At 38.6% G+C, this 13927-nt stretch overlaps 1 protein-coding gene across 1 annotated transcript in view; it reads right to left on the reverse strand.

The window, feature by feature from the left end:
- IMPG1 (interphotoreceptor matrix proteoglycan 1) overlaps positions 1-13927 on the reverse strand; it is a 1456118-nt gene that overhangs the window by 1041356 nt on the left and 400835 nt on the right. The window lies entirely within an intron of this gene.

A 13927-nucleotide genomic window follows, 5' to 3' on the forward strand; every position in this document is an offset into this window, starting at 1 on the left:
CATGCAGGATGTTTGCTGCATCGTGTATTCTGCACAATATGGTCATGCACTGGTCTGGGGGTGATGTGACCCATGCTGTCACTTCAGTTCTCAGTTCAAGTTCTACAACTAATGATGACCAACTTGCAGATGTCATAAGAAATATTATGTGACAGGCTTTTTGAATGGCATATGGCTGCACAATTAATGTGGTGGCATCTATTGCAGAACTATGAGCCATGACATCCAGGTTAGTGTTTCCTTTTTTTGTAAAAAAAAAACAAAACAAAACACAGAGTACAGCATGCAGTGATGTCTGTGGACTATGCTGCGAGGTGCATGATCTAGTGTCACTATTCTTCTAACATTCCTTCTCATCTTTAAATAATATTTTTTTATCATTTTAGAACAGGTATTCATACTATTGTTGGCAAGTCATGTCTGAGTACTCACTGACTCCTGTTTAGTGATGTTGTAAGGCATCATCTGTGCAGTCATGGAAACTTGGTTAAAGGCTGTGGGATCACCCTTGCCTTACCAGGCTATACCTCATTCCACACATTCAGACCCCAAAATGAGGTCAGGAAAACTATGGGTGGTGGGTTCATTAAAGACAAGCACACCAGCACACCTCCAGACTGGTTTGCCAGCATGAGGGACTAGAACTACTCCAGGTACAACTGACAATTGACAAGACACCCATCCAATTTATAGCCAGCTATAGACCCCCTCTACATGACTCAGGACATCCACTCCTCTTACATGGACCTACTTGACTCCATTCTTGGTCAAATACCACACCATAGACTGGGTGAACTATTCCTGCACTAATGCACTCACCCAACTCTTCTTTGACTTCATCAATTCTAACACATCAGACCAGCACTTCTCATCCCGCAAAAGGGGAGACAACATTCTGGACTTGGTTCTCACCAACATGGGTGACCACTGCCCCACCCCCATAGTAAGTTCTTCCCTGGTGAGATCAGACCATTGGTCTGTCTCATTTGAAGTTTATATCCCAATCAACCCCCTCCCCCCAGCCAAAACCAGGCTAAAAAACTTCTCAAAAGCTGACTACAACCTTCTAAGTGAAGGTATCAGTAGCTTCACACCACCGTCCCCTTCAGAGGATACCGACAACTATACTGAACAGTATAACTGGTAAACTCTTCAGGATAATGCCAACAACAGTCACCAATAAACCAAAAATAGTCAGTTAGGCTCACCAGTCCCAATAAAGGTAGCTTGAACATGAGATATACAATATAGTCATTGCAGAAAAAAGTACTCGGATAAAAAAATCAGTTTATTTGACAAGATTATACTAAACAGTATGCCAATGCAGTATATAAGGACCTGTACAACTGCATGGACTTAGCCATACCCAACAGAACTAAAACTTGCTCCTCAAGGAAACACAAACCTATCTGGTGGACATCCTCTATCAACAGGATTTGCAACAAAAAGAAGAAACTGTTGTCCAAGGGTATAAAGGTATAAAGTCCCAATTGGAAAAACTCCCTCCTTAACCTCAACAAGCAAATTAGATCACTAGTGAAAACCTCCAAAGCCAATTATGAATCAAAACTAGCCTTCGAAAAAAGGGTAATCACAAAGCCTTCTTCAGTTACGTCAGAAACCTCCATGGCAAAGTCCAGGTTTGTTCCGAATTAGTTCTTACTGGTACCACTTACACTGATCCTGTTGACTTAGCCAACCTGCTATCAGATAGGTTCAGAGCAAACTTCTCCCCCCATCCCCGCCAAAGGCCCATTCAATATCCCCAATACTTGTCCAGCACCTCACATCTCCATAGATCGTGTTAAAGGCCCTATCCAAGGCATGGGACCTGAAAGAATCCCAGGCTGTATTCTGCACCATCTCCAGCAAGAACTAGCCTCATGATTGAGCACCCTATTCAACACAGCCTAAGTACAGGCTTCATTCCAGTGGAGTAGAGAAATGCCATTGTCATCCCCTTGCAGAAAGGTGTTTCCACAACTGACCCTGGAGTCTATGGCTCCATTAGCCTGACAAGCCTGATCTGTAAAGCCATGGAGTCTATTATTATTATTATGGACCTCATACACAAGGACATAGGCAATATCCTAGCACTTGACTCCTCTCAGTTTGGATTCGTCAAGGGCAGATCTTGCCTTTTGAAGCTGGTTGGCTTTTTTGAGACTGTCACCAAGGCCTTGGATGAGGGAAAGTCAATACACACAGCTTACCTTGAATTGACCAAAGCCTTTGACGCAATCTCCCACTTGGGTATCACTGAAAAGCTAACACAACTTGGTGTAAATCCCTATCTCATTGGGTGGCTGGCCAACTAACTCAGCAGTAGGACCCACAAGGTCAAAATAGGTGCCTCCACCTCCGATAGCAGACCTGTCACTAGTGATGTTCCTCAGGGATCTATCTTGGGACCTCTACTGTTTGGCATCTACTTCTCAGAGGTCCAGGCAATAACAAAAGGCCTGTGGCTGACCAAGTTTGCAGACGACTCTAAGTTGGGTGCTGTCATTGACTCCCCAGATGATGTTATCATACTACAAGAGAGTCTCACAGCAACAAATGACTAGTGCCCAAGTCATGGTCTTCAGTTTAATGAAAAAAATGTATTATGATTACCACATCAACGGCAACCCCCTCAACACACAACCTGTGATGAGAGACCTTAGTACACAGGTTGACAACAATCTGACATTTGACAATCTTATAGCAGCAGTGGTCAGAAAAGCCTTTTACTTGGTTCATCTCATAAGTAAAGGGATTGAATCCAGAAAAAAGGAGGGTATTACCTCTGTACTCCTCCTTCATTAAGCCAATGATTTAGTACAACACCCCATTTTGTATGTACCTCTCCACTGCACCAGCTGGAAACTATTTTTATGCCATTTTGAAGAGTTTCATATTAATTTATAATATTTTATAATTTTTATTATTTGAAAAAGCATTTGGCTTCCTAAGTGTTTTTTGCGTAACTTGACTAATCACAAGTTAATATTGCAGTTATACTATTTTACATAAATTCAGGTCCATGTAAACATTTTGTATGCAAATAAGGTCCACTTACATTTATCTTTATGAATCACAGTAATACGAGAACTTGTATGGCCACTTAAGCATGTAAGTCGCTCTCAGCTACTCATGTCTCGGGTTCACATGAACATCCTGTGGAAAGCAACAAAATCTACAGCAGTCCACAGCAGTCCCCAGCATGCTGTGGGAACATGCAGATAACCTCAGTTATGTTCAAAGCTGATTATGTTTAGAAAACAACAAAATGGAGTCTTATGCACAAGTCTCCACAACCATGAAGTAAAATCCCAGCCCATCTTATATCATCTGGCACACCTTGTCATCACAAAGCACTCATCATTTACTAAGAGGTGGTACTCACATGCACAGGAATATTTATTTTCTGCAAAAAGCACCCCCCCCGTCAAAAAAAAAAAAAAAAAAAATTAAAAAAAGGCATTACTACCGATGCTATACTGTAGGAGGGATATAAATGACATTGACGTGTAATACTCCAAAAAAAATTAGCTAAGGCAAGGCACAGCAGCAGTAGCAACTATAAGTAATTGTAAACAAATGATAATCACATGCTGACTTTTAACTACCATGCAAATGTGACTGTATTCCTTAAAAAAAGTTGGTGAGAAAACATTTTAATAAAATAGAACTTGCCAATAATAACAGTACCAGGTATAATGCCCCTGCTAGTTAACTGGATTTGGCAAAGGATATGCCATACCTCAGAGAGAGTAGTTCTAAACCTATGAACAGCCATGCTCATACTTTCTTCATTCTGATACAAGCACTTGTAAAGAAAGCAGCACCTGTGAAGGCAAACGATCACGCTCTGAGCTGGTCAGATAAGGAGACAAATATTTTGGTCTTCCTTCTAAGTAACATGTGCATGGATAAGATCCAGTCACGTGTAAGGTGAATCGAGTGGAAAAATGATAGATATCTGGTAGACAATGAGTGAGCGTCTGTCATCCATGTCAGGGATCACTTGTTCTGGCCTACAGTTCTGTCACAGGTACAGTGACCTATAGAAGTGTAAGTCTGACCAGCTAGCTGAGTGGATTGACCAGGTAGCAGAGAGAAGGCCAGAGTTCTATAGTAAGTATAACAATTATTTTATTTTTGGTCATATTAAAGATAAAAATAAACTATAATAATATTTTATAATTGAAGGTATTTGCTAGAAGAAATATGTGCCTATACATATATGCATCTATGATATTATTATAAGAATGCAAAAGAAAACATAAACATATATGTATATAGAACTGCATCTGTATACAAATATATGGTATGTTTATGTGATAACATAATTGTCTGTATAAATACAAATGTAACATATGCATGAGTAAAGAAATATATGTACATATGAATATATATATATATATATATATATATATATATATATATATATATATATGTCTTAAATTACAGATATATATTTGCATGAGTACACTCGCCACTATTTTTCGTGCATATGAGTGTAAGTGTTAATACACAAAAAAAATTGCATTTCCACGTAATTTTGTTTACAGTATTATATTACCTTAGTTTATAGTTAAATTACATGCAGCCCATTTTTGTAAAGTAAGGATTTTGTTTTTGTAGGCCAAAAATATTATTATAATAATAAATATGTGAGACAGTAATTTCTTCCACAATATTAACTGCTTATACAAGATGGCTTCACTGTCAGTTATACACCACAGCCTAATCAGGATAGAAGTTGGGGAGGAAGGAGGTTGCAGCATCAAGTGAATGACCAGCGTATAGTGAGAAATGACCAGTTGTATTACCTCTATATACATGTTAAACCATCCCATAATATGCTCCTAGTTATTAGGCAGAAACCTGTCAAAGCACACATTATTATGCTGAGGTATATGTACAGCATTCATTTGTAACACATTTTTTTAATTTAAACTTGAAATGAAAGGAACAGAAAACTTTGCTGAATTAATACATTTTCTGTATGTGTATATCTTTTGCCAGAACACAGTTCAAAGTCGGTTACCTGCAAACCATGGCATTGTAAAATAGAACAAACAGTAAAAGAGTATTGAAAAATTCCAGACAACACTCTTCACCCAAATAGGCAAGCTGTGCATGCATATAAAAGTGTAATACATTATTTATAACATGCATTAAAAGAAAGAAAGGCATAGTATTTGAATTCAGATATTAATACATGTTTAAACACATATTGAGCAAGTACAGCAGTTAAAATGCTTTGGCCAGTTGTGGATAAAAGTGTATTACCCCTGCTCTTGTTTGATCAGTGATGAACATCAGTTACTAATATGGTTAGAAAGAGTAGGGTCAGACAGTGTATTGTATTATAAAACCATGTCAAACTATTATTGTTATGGCTTATGCTTGTATATATGTCTGTATGTATGATGTCTGTGTGGCTGGTAATGTATTTAAGAGTAATAACATGGCCATAATTTATTTCACTTTTCATTGCAGTCATACAACAGCATTGAACACAAAAAGTGGCTATCTTTTGTGGTCTTGGTAAGATGCATGTAACATCAACTAATCTTTTGAACAGTGGGAAAGAAAGTAGCAATGTCATCTCACAGTGCTTGGCACTCTAGTTGAGTTATTGGTTATGGCTTCTTCTGTGTGGAGTCTGCATGTCCACCCTAACTTTGGGTGGGTTTAGCTGTGTGCTCTGGTTCCAGCACCTCAAAGACATCCCAGGAGAACTGGCATTCCACCAATTTGCCTAATTTTAAACATAAAGTGCATGAGTATGCGGTGCATGTATGTTTGTGTATCTGTGTGTTTGTACATCTTGTGCTAGATCTTGTTAATCAGGGTACAGTAAGTTATATGAGTGTGTATGTGTGTGTGTGTGTGTGTGTGTGTGTGTGTGTGTGTGTGTGTGATCATACCCCTCAACTGTACAGATTTTTGCAGAATGTCCAGATTTTTGCCTCATATTTTTAGTCTGTTTTTCATACAATTCTGTTTTTCTGGCAAATTAGTGGCAAGCCATTACAGATTGAAGTTAGAAGATAATGACAGACATTTGAATTTCAGACTTTATACCGTTTAGAAAATCCATGCTAATGCAAAACCAGTTATTCTATCAACTTTCTAAGTTTGTAAGAACAATATTTAAAATGTTTCCTTATTTTTGGGCTTTTGTCTCACTTTTTCTTATTGCTTTGTCCAGATTTCTTGCTCTAAGAGGTTGAGAGATGTGTCTTGTGTGTGTGTGTGTGTGTGTGTGTGTGTGTGTGTGTGTGTGTGTGTGTGTGTGTGTCTGTGTTGCTTCAGAAATGGACAATGTGATCATTATTTCTTATAATTTTCTTCACAAATATAACTTAGAAGTATGTATAGAAGGTCACTATAGGTTTTGTGGGGGTGGGGTAGGGACAGTGGAGTCACCATTTCTTTAAATTTCTCAACAAAAAGAAAAAGAACTTGGAGGAGTGCACCGGTTAGTCTGTCTAGGGAGAGTGTACTGTCTTGGAGCAACTGAAGTATATTACTGTGATCATTATTTTTCACTTTCCTCGCCAACATCAGATGTGTGTATATAAGTGGCTATCTTTTGGTGATAGTGGTAAGAAGGCATGCTATTTGTAAACATAAACATCTGAGAGCAACAGGTTGAAACATGTTGCTGTGTTCTACTTTCTGTTTTACTTCAGTCACAATCTGATATCAGAGGGGTGCACAGAAGGTAGCTGTATATCAGTAGCCACTTAAAATATATAACTTTGGACATTTGATTTATCTGTTTTATTCCCATTACATGATGACTATTCTTATAATAATCCTTTTGACTTAACTGATATTAAGATTTCTGCTAATTTAGGCTTTACTTTCTCTGAGAATAATTCAATCTCAGTAGTGTTAAATGTTGGACTAGAGTTTTCCTTTCTAATGAAAATCATAATTATCAAACTCTATTGGATCTGATACACTTCTCTGGAAGGAAAGACTCGAGCACTAAGAGTGGTGCTTTCATCCACTGCAGGATTTAGGGATTTTTTGATTAGGCACCCAGTTCCCTCCCTTTGCCATGGGCTAACTTCCTGTACTATATGTCTCAGAAAAGGCAAATGCATGTTTTTGTATATTTTTATACTTCTGTTATATGATATACTACTCATACAAGCACAGTCTGAAGTCTATTCTCAAAGGACCAACAGGAAACCCTTCCCCAGGTGTTAGGTAAGTGGATAATCACCACTATTTTACCAAATTCCTTGTGCTTATTCCTCCAAGTTCTTGGCTGATGCTTGAACTCAGGTCACATATGCAAATTTGGGACTTTATCATTCTTTGCCAATGGAGTGTGCAGATTGGTGCTTTTTATTTTGTAATTCAGATATTGCCAGTTTGATATAAACAGGCCATGCCTAAAAAGAGTTTGTGTGTCTAGTTCTCTTATCTGCTCAAAATATGTAACAAATCTTTAAAGTTTTTGTTATACAAAAACTCAGGGTATCGGGGATGGACTCTGTTATGATGTGAGGTATTGCCAGCTATGCTAGGAGAAGCAGGGAAGTGGATGTGTAACATATGTCAGCACAACTAGCTGGAATTTAATAAAGAATTATATGTTATTTGAATATCAAACTGATTTGTACAGATGCTTGTGTTGAAAATGTATTTGTAAAGTTGCTTCTGTTAAAAATGTATCAACAGTGTGCCCTGCTGTAATGAAAATAAATGTACATGCATTATTGTAACTGTTTAAATGTATACATTGTAAGAGAAGATGCTAGAAGAGAAGATGTTAATCTCAATCCTTCTGACTTTGAGAAATAGTAAGAAAATTAAATTACTGGGCCTAGGCAATAAAGATAGTTTTCAATGTAGCCAGAGACAATGTCTGTAAGAAGCAGGGTTTATTAGCTCCTGTAGAAAGAGTGGAGGTGTTTTATAGTTTTATGACTTCCAGGAGCAAGGCTCTCTGCATGTGCATTATTGACAGCTATGTGATAAATCCTGACAGCTTCTAGCAATGGGGGGTTGCATGGGAACCAGAAGTTAGAAGAGCAGATGTATGTGATGTCATTCTGTACAGAAATAATGCTTTAATATTAGAGGAGACTGAAGTCTCAGGGGCAGTTTGTTTCTTGGAATCTGACATAGTAGGATCCCTCACCTACTTCATCTTACCTTGCTCTAGTAACTGCACCGGGGAATAGTAACTTTTTCGATTAGTCAGGAAAATATAGTGAGATTAGTTAAGGACTGTTTTTCTGTCTCTGTGTGAATCTATTCATCTGTGTTATTTTAATATTTCCTGTAGTTGAAACTCTGGTTATTACTGTAAATAGATACTCAGTAATTTCATGTTCTTTTATTATTTATTATTAAATATATTTAAACCTTCCATTATGACTGGTCCTATCATTGAGAGTACTTATATTCATTTGATGATGCTGCAGCCACTCCTGAAATCCTGGCTGTTTGTCCAACATTACCATTTGTATTAATATTACTTTTACTCAGTATAACTGGGTGCCCTGGCAAGAGTCTTAGAGTACCTGGCTTTGGAGTGTCTGGTGGTGGTGCAACTACCTTATTATCGGGGCAGAAGGGTGCATAGCTAGTAAACCTATGCCAGCCTTTCCCAGGTGTGTGTGTGTGTGTGTGTGTGTGTGTGTGTGTGTGTGTGTGTGTGTGTGTGTGTGTGTGAGTGAGTGAGTGAGTGAGTGAGTGAGTGAGTGAGTGAGTGAGTGAGTGAGTGAGTGTGTGTCAGCTACTTGGAGCAGGGATATGAAGCACTGGTTTCACAGAAAGGATGCTGGAGGACTTGGCTTGGACACTCTGATGAGGACTTAACTCTGCAGCTGTGCCAGTGAGGAGCCTTACTGTGGACCTGGAGAGAAACAGAAACAGAAACCCAGACCCCAGGCTGAATGTGTTCCCTGTGTGCTCTTAAGGGAAATTGTACTTGATGCAAAGAGGTCTGCATTTGGAAATACTGAATGTATCTATTTTTCTTCCAGGTGAACATCCCTCTTCAGAGTCAGTGGTGAGTATTTAGGCTTCTTTATTACTGGCACATAGAGGAGATGTCACAGACTCCATTAAAAGAAGCAATAAAAGTGGAAACATAGTATGCATACATTGTATAATTTAAGGGAAATGGCTAGGGAAGAAAAAAACTAGAATGATGGGGGCAAAAATGTGACAGGTTGCAATATGAGTTATTTAATTATTTATACATGTATTTATTTATTTATTTCAGTTTGATGACCGGGGAAGTCCACTGCATCTGAAAAGAGCCCATTTTCAATGGAGGCCTGGGGAGAAAAGCTCCAGTAACAATGATAAACATATTAGCATGCACACATAAAAGTCCTACAGCTTTATGCAGTTGCAGGTTCAAATTAGTTTATAGAAGTTATATTTTTGGGAAGGAGTACTGGAGCTCTGAATAGTTTGTTGGAGTGGAGTAGCAATGAAAAATAAGCTAAATGACCAACTTACTGTGACTATGATAGGTAGTATAAAAGGGGACATGAAATATGGCTACATTAAAAAAAATATTTCCACTTTTTGCTTCATCAAATCTTGACTCCATCTGCATCACACTCTGCACGTGATAGTTACTGTAACATGACACATTGTGGGAGTGCTATTTATTGAATGACAACAAATGAAAAACTGCCAAAACTTACAGTTTAAATATCTGGAGGATGCAGTCGCAAAGTACCTACTAGGAGTGGGAGAGATGCAGGGTTTTAATCTCTCCCGACCTACATATTTGATCCCTTAAGCATCACCTTCCAGCTCATACTTGGGGAGCCAGGAATACGTACCACCACAATTCCATTCACTGGCTGATTTAGTTATCCACCTGATATGTTGTAATGTCAGCTACCTATTCAGTGTGATACATTTACCTGAGATATGATTAGGTCTCCAATGACATATACATCTCATGTGTTTTTGCTTAAACAAGTCATATCCTATAAAGTTAAAGGATCACATTAATGATACAGTGCACTCTGTTCAATGCACCAATATAAAAAATACTTTCTGAGAGGGTGTAGCTTGCATCACATTCTGAAATGTCTAAAATGATTAAAAAGTAACTTTAGAGCCAGCCAGGTAGACATAATTTTCAGAACTACAATGTTTGAGTCTTAATGACTTAAAATTCCAAAGTCTATAACCCACGATAAAATACTATTTAGTCTTAGAAATTTCCTGAAGTTTAAATTTACTTAAAAATGAAAGGCACTATTCACCTTTCCAGATGCTATTAAAATATAACCATAGTTATCCCAAATCTGGAGCAACTCTACATTGTTAACTAGACTTGCTTCATTAACTGCTTTGGCCGTTTGGTGTTAGGTACACCAGCTATGCTACACTTTAGAACAATGCATAAACAATGAATCATGCAGCCATGCACAGTGTCCTGAGCAGTGAGAAAGTGTTTAGTTACACATCCAGGAAAAAGACATGACTTTAGTTCCATGTTAATTAAACACAGGATAGATGGCTGACTTGATTGTTAATTATTATTTTGTTACTGAATCACCCATTCAGGATTATGACTGGATCACCTGTCATAACCAGATTATTGTATGTTTGTGACATGGATGCCAAGAAACAAGCATCCAGATTGAGAGCACATAATAAAAGGTTAAGATTGGTGTCCATTTCATAATTCTTTGTAGTGCATGGAGCTTTGTCTCTGCCGTGTACTTTCAGCTACAGAATAAAGTATATATCTATCTATCTATATATATATATTTATTTATTTATTTATTTATTGTCGTTGGTTTACCAGGATAGTCCATTGGGCCTTAAAGAACCCGTTTTCAATGGAGTCCTGGGGAGAAAAGCTCCAACAGAGTGTATTTTCAACATTTGACAGTAACAATTTTTGTACAGAGAATTATTAATAGTTCTATATACTAAAAAGTAGAACTAGTCACATTCAGGAAAGCAATCATAACAGTTAATACAATAAGAAGAAGCCTTCGAGTAATGAATAAATGTAAAACATTAAAACTGATTAGAGAACAAATTTCATAGCTACAGGTGTCGAGTAGAGCTAGTTATGTGGGGTGGGAACAAGAGCATTCCCACCGTGAGGCAAGATGAAGGTGGAGAGACTTTTTGAAGGCAGAGTGGTTAGAGGTGGTGCGGATGAATGGTGGTAGGGAGTTCCACAGGCGAGCGAGGCTGAAGGAAAGAAGGTTTTTGCCAGGTGGATGAGTTGGTTTGTGTACTTTGAGTAGATTTTGATTATTTGACCGTAGAACTCTGTTAGGTTGGTGCATAGTAAAGGCAGAGGAAAGAGAGGGACAGAGGGAAGGGTTGAGAATGAGCTTGTGGGCTAGAGTTAGTTGAGTGTAAGTTAGTTGATTGGGAAGTTCTAGCCATTTTAGGTTATGGAGGGAGAGACAGTGGTGGGTGGAGGACTTTTGGCTGGTGGCGAATTTTGCAATTTTGTTATAGCAGGAAGTAAGTTGTTTCTTTAACAAGGACTGAAGATTAGTTAGTAGTGGGGCACCATATAGCAGGGATGGGATTAGGAAGGAGGTAGAGAGAGTGATTTTAGTGGCAGATGTGAGGTAGGCATTCTGTCTGTAAAGCATGCCAAGTTTTTGGTGTGTTTTTTTGATGTTAATTTGCAGGTGGGAGTTAAATTTGAGTAGGTTATCGATTTGGACCCCAAGTAGTTTGGTTTCTGACACAAGTTCAAGAGGCGAGTTGTGTTGTGTAGTAATTGAGAAAGTACCAATGTCAGGAGGGATGACTTTAGAAGGGGTAAATAACATGAGTTTGGTCTTGGCAGCATTGAGAGCTAGATGATTACAAAGCATCCATTGTTCTGTGGAAGAGAAAGCATGTTGAGTAAGTTTTTGTAGAGTAGAGATAGAAGAGGCGGAACAGATAATAGTAGAGTCATCTGCATATTGGATGATGCTAGAGAAAGGGATTGATTTGTGGAAGTCATTTATAAAGATATTGAAGAGAAGAGGACCCAGTATGGAGCCTTGGGGAACTCCTGTAGGGGTACTAAGGAAAGAAGAGGTAGCTTTTTTCCACTTTACAGCTTGACTTCTATTAGATAGGTAGCTAGAAAACCAGTTTAAAGAGGAGGAAGATAGGTGAAGATTAGAAAGTTTGTTTAAGAGCAGGCTGTGTGAGATGGTATCGAAGGCTTTGGACAGGTCAAGAAGTAAGGTGGAAACAATTTGTCCAGAGTCACGGGCTTTATTTACAACCTCAAGGAAAGAGAGGAGGGCTGTCATGGTGCTATGATTGGGTCTGAAACCGTGTTGTGTGGGAGTTATAAGATGGTTGTCTAGGAGGTGGGGAAGGAGCTGAAGTTGGACACATTTTTCTAAGAGTTTAGAGATGGGGGACAGGATGGCTATTGGGCGGAAATTAGTAATGTTATTATTGTTACCACCTTTATGTAGAGGTATAATAAAGGCTTGTTTCCAGATTTGGGGAACTGTGTGTTCTAGTAGAGAGCGGTTAATTAAAATGCTAATGGGATAGGCAAGAGTTTCAGCAGCTATACTGAGAAAGTAAGAGGGGATATTATCTGGAGCATTGGTACATGGTTTCAATTTCTGAAGGAGTTTTTTAATAGTTGATGTTGGTATGGGATTTAGTGAGAAGAGGGGGCAGTCAGGAGGGGGGATATTTTGGGGAGTAGGAAATGATGATAGAGTTTGTGTAGAAGAGGGGGTAGGGGAGATAGTAGGTGGGGAGTAGGGTGAGGAAGTAGAGATAGTGGGGGTGGATGAGGGGGTATTAGATAGTAGAGAGGAGTTAGAGAATGAGGAGGTCAATTTAGAGATAGAGTCAATAAAGAAGGAATTAAATTGGGTAGCTAATTCATGATCTGGAGTATTTGGGTCTGGGGTAGGAGTATCTGGTTTGCTGGGGTGGAGGAGAGTAGAGATCCCTTTCCAGAATTTCTGAGGGTTATTTTTATTTTGGTTTTGGAGTGTAGAGAAATAGTTTTGACGATCAGAAGTAGTGAGTTTCTTAGCTTTGTTTCGGAGCATTTTATATTCGTTAAGGAGTGGTGCTGTCTTATGTTTATGGTAGCGTCTCCAGACTTTCTCTCTTTGTCTCATGATAGCAAGAGTAGTTTTGGAGAGCCATGGGGCTGATTTAGTTTTTATTCTTTTAGTCCGTACAGGGGCTTGGGAGTCAAGTAATTTTAAGAGAGTTAAGTTGAAGTATGAGACTGCATCATCTAGAGATAATGTTTTTAGACAGTTCCAATTAATTGCTTGTAGTGAGTTTGAAAAGATTAATGGGTTGAAGTTTTTATGGTCACGGATTGTAATGTAGTTATGAGTCTGCTGAAGGATAGTGGGAAGCCGGTGGGTAAAGGTGGGTAAGTGGTCACCAAGTGGGTCGGGAAGAGTGCCACTGTTGTTGAAGTATTGAGGGTGGGAGACTAGAATCCAATCCAATATACTCCCATTGGAGGGGTTTTTGGCAGGGTGGGTTACCAAAGTGATCAGTTGTGAGAAATTGTAAAGGTTGATGTTAGTGAGGTTTGTAGGAGACTGTATAAGGGCCCAGTTAATATTAACATCTCCTAGGATTATATATATACACACACACACACACACACACACACACACACACACACACACACACACACACACACACACACACACACACACACAGCTGTTATTCCCTACCATAAGATCCAGTTTTAAAATACTTAGAATGTGTTTAACAAAGTTTTGTTAAGCACTACTATCTGCTGTTAAGATGGAGTCTTGCAATAGGGAAATGTTTAACAAGTTTAGCTTTTTCTGATTTTGGAGCTTAATTGTGTCACTTTGTGCACTGCAACAGAATTAAACATGATACAACAAACTACATACTGTGTGTGTGTGTGTGTGTGTGTGTGTGTGTGTGTGTGTGTGTG

The sequence above is a fragment of the Protopterus annectens genome, chromosome 1.part1, assembly GCF_019279795.1.
Source record: "Protopterus annectens isolate FY-2018-M chromosome 1.part1, PAN1.0, whole genome shotgun sequence".
Taxonomy (NCBI): Eukaryota; Metazoa; Chordata; order Ceratodontiformes; family Protopteridae; genus Protopterus; species Protopterus annectens.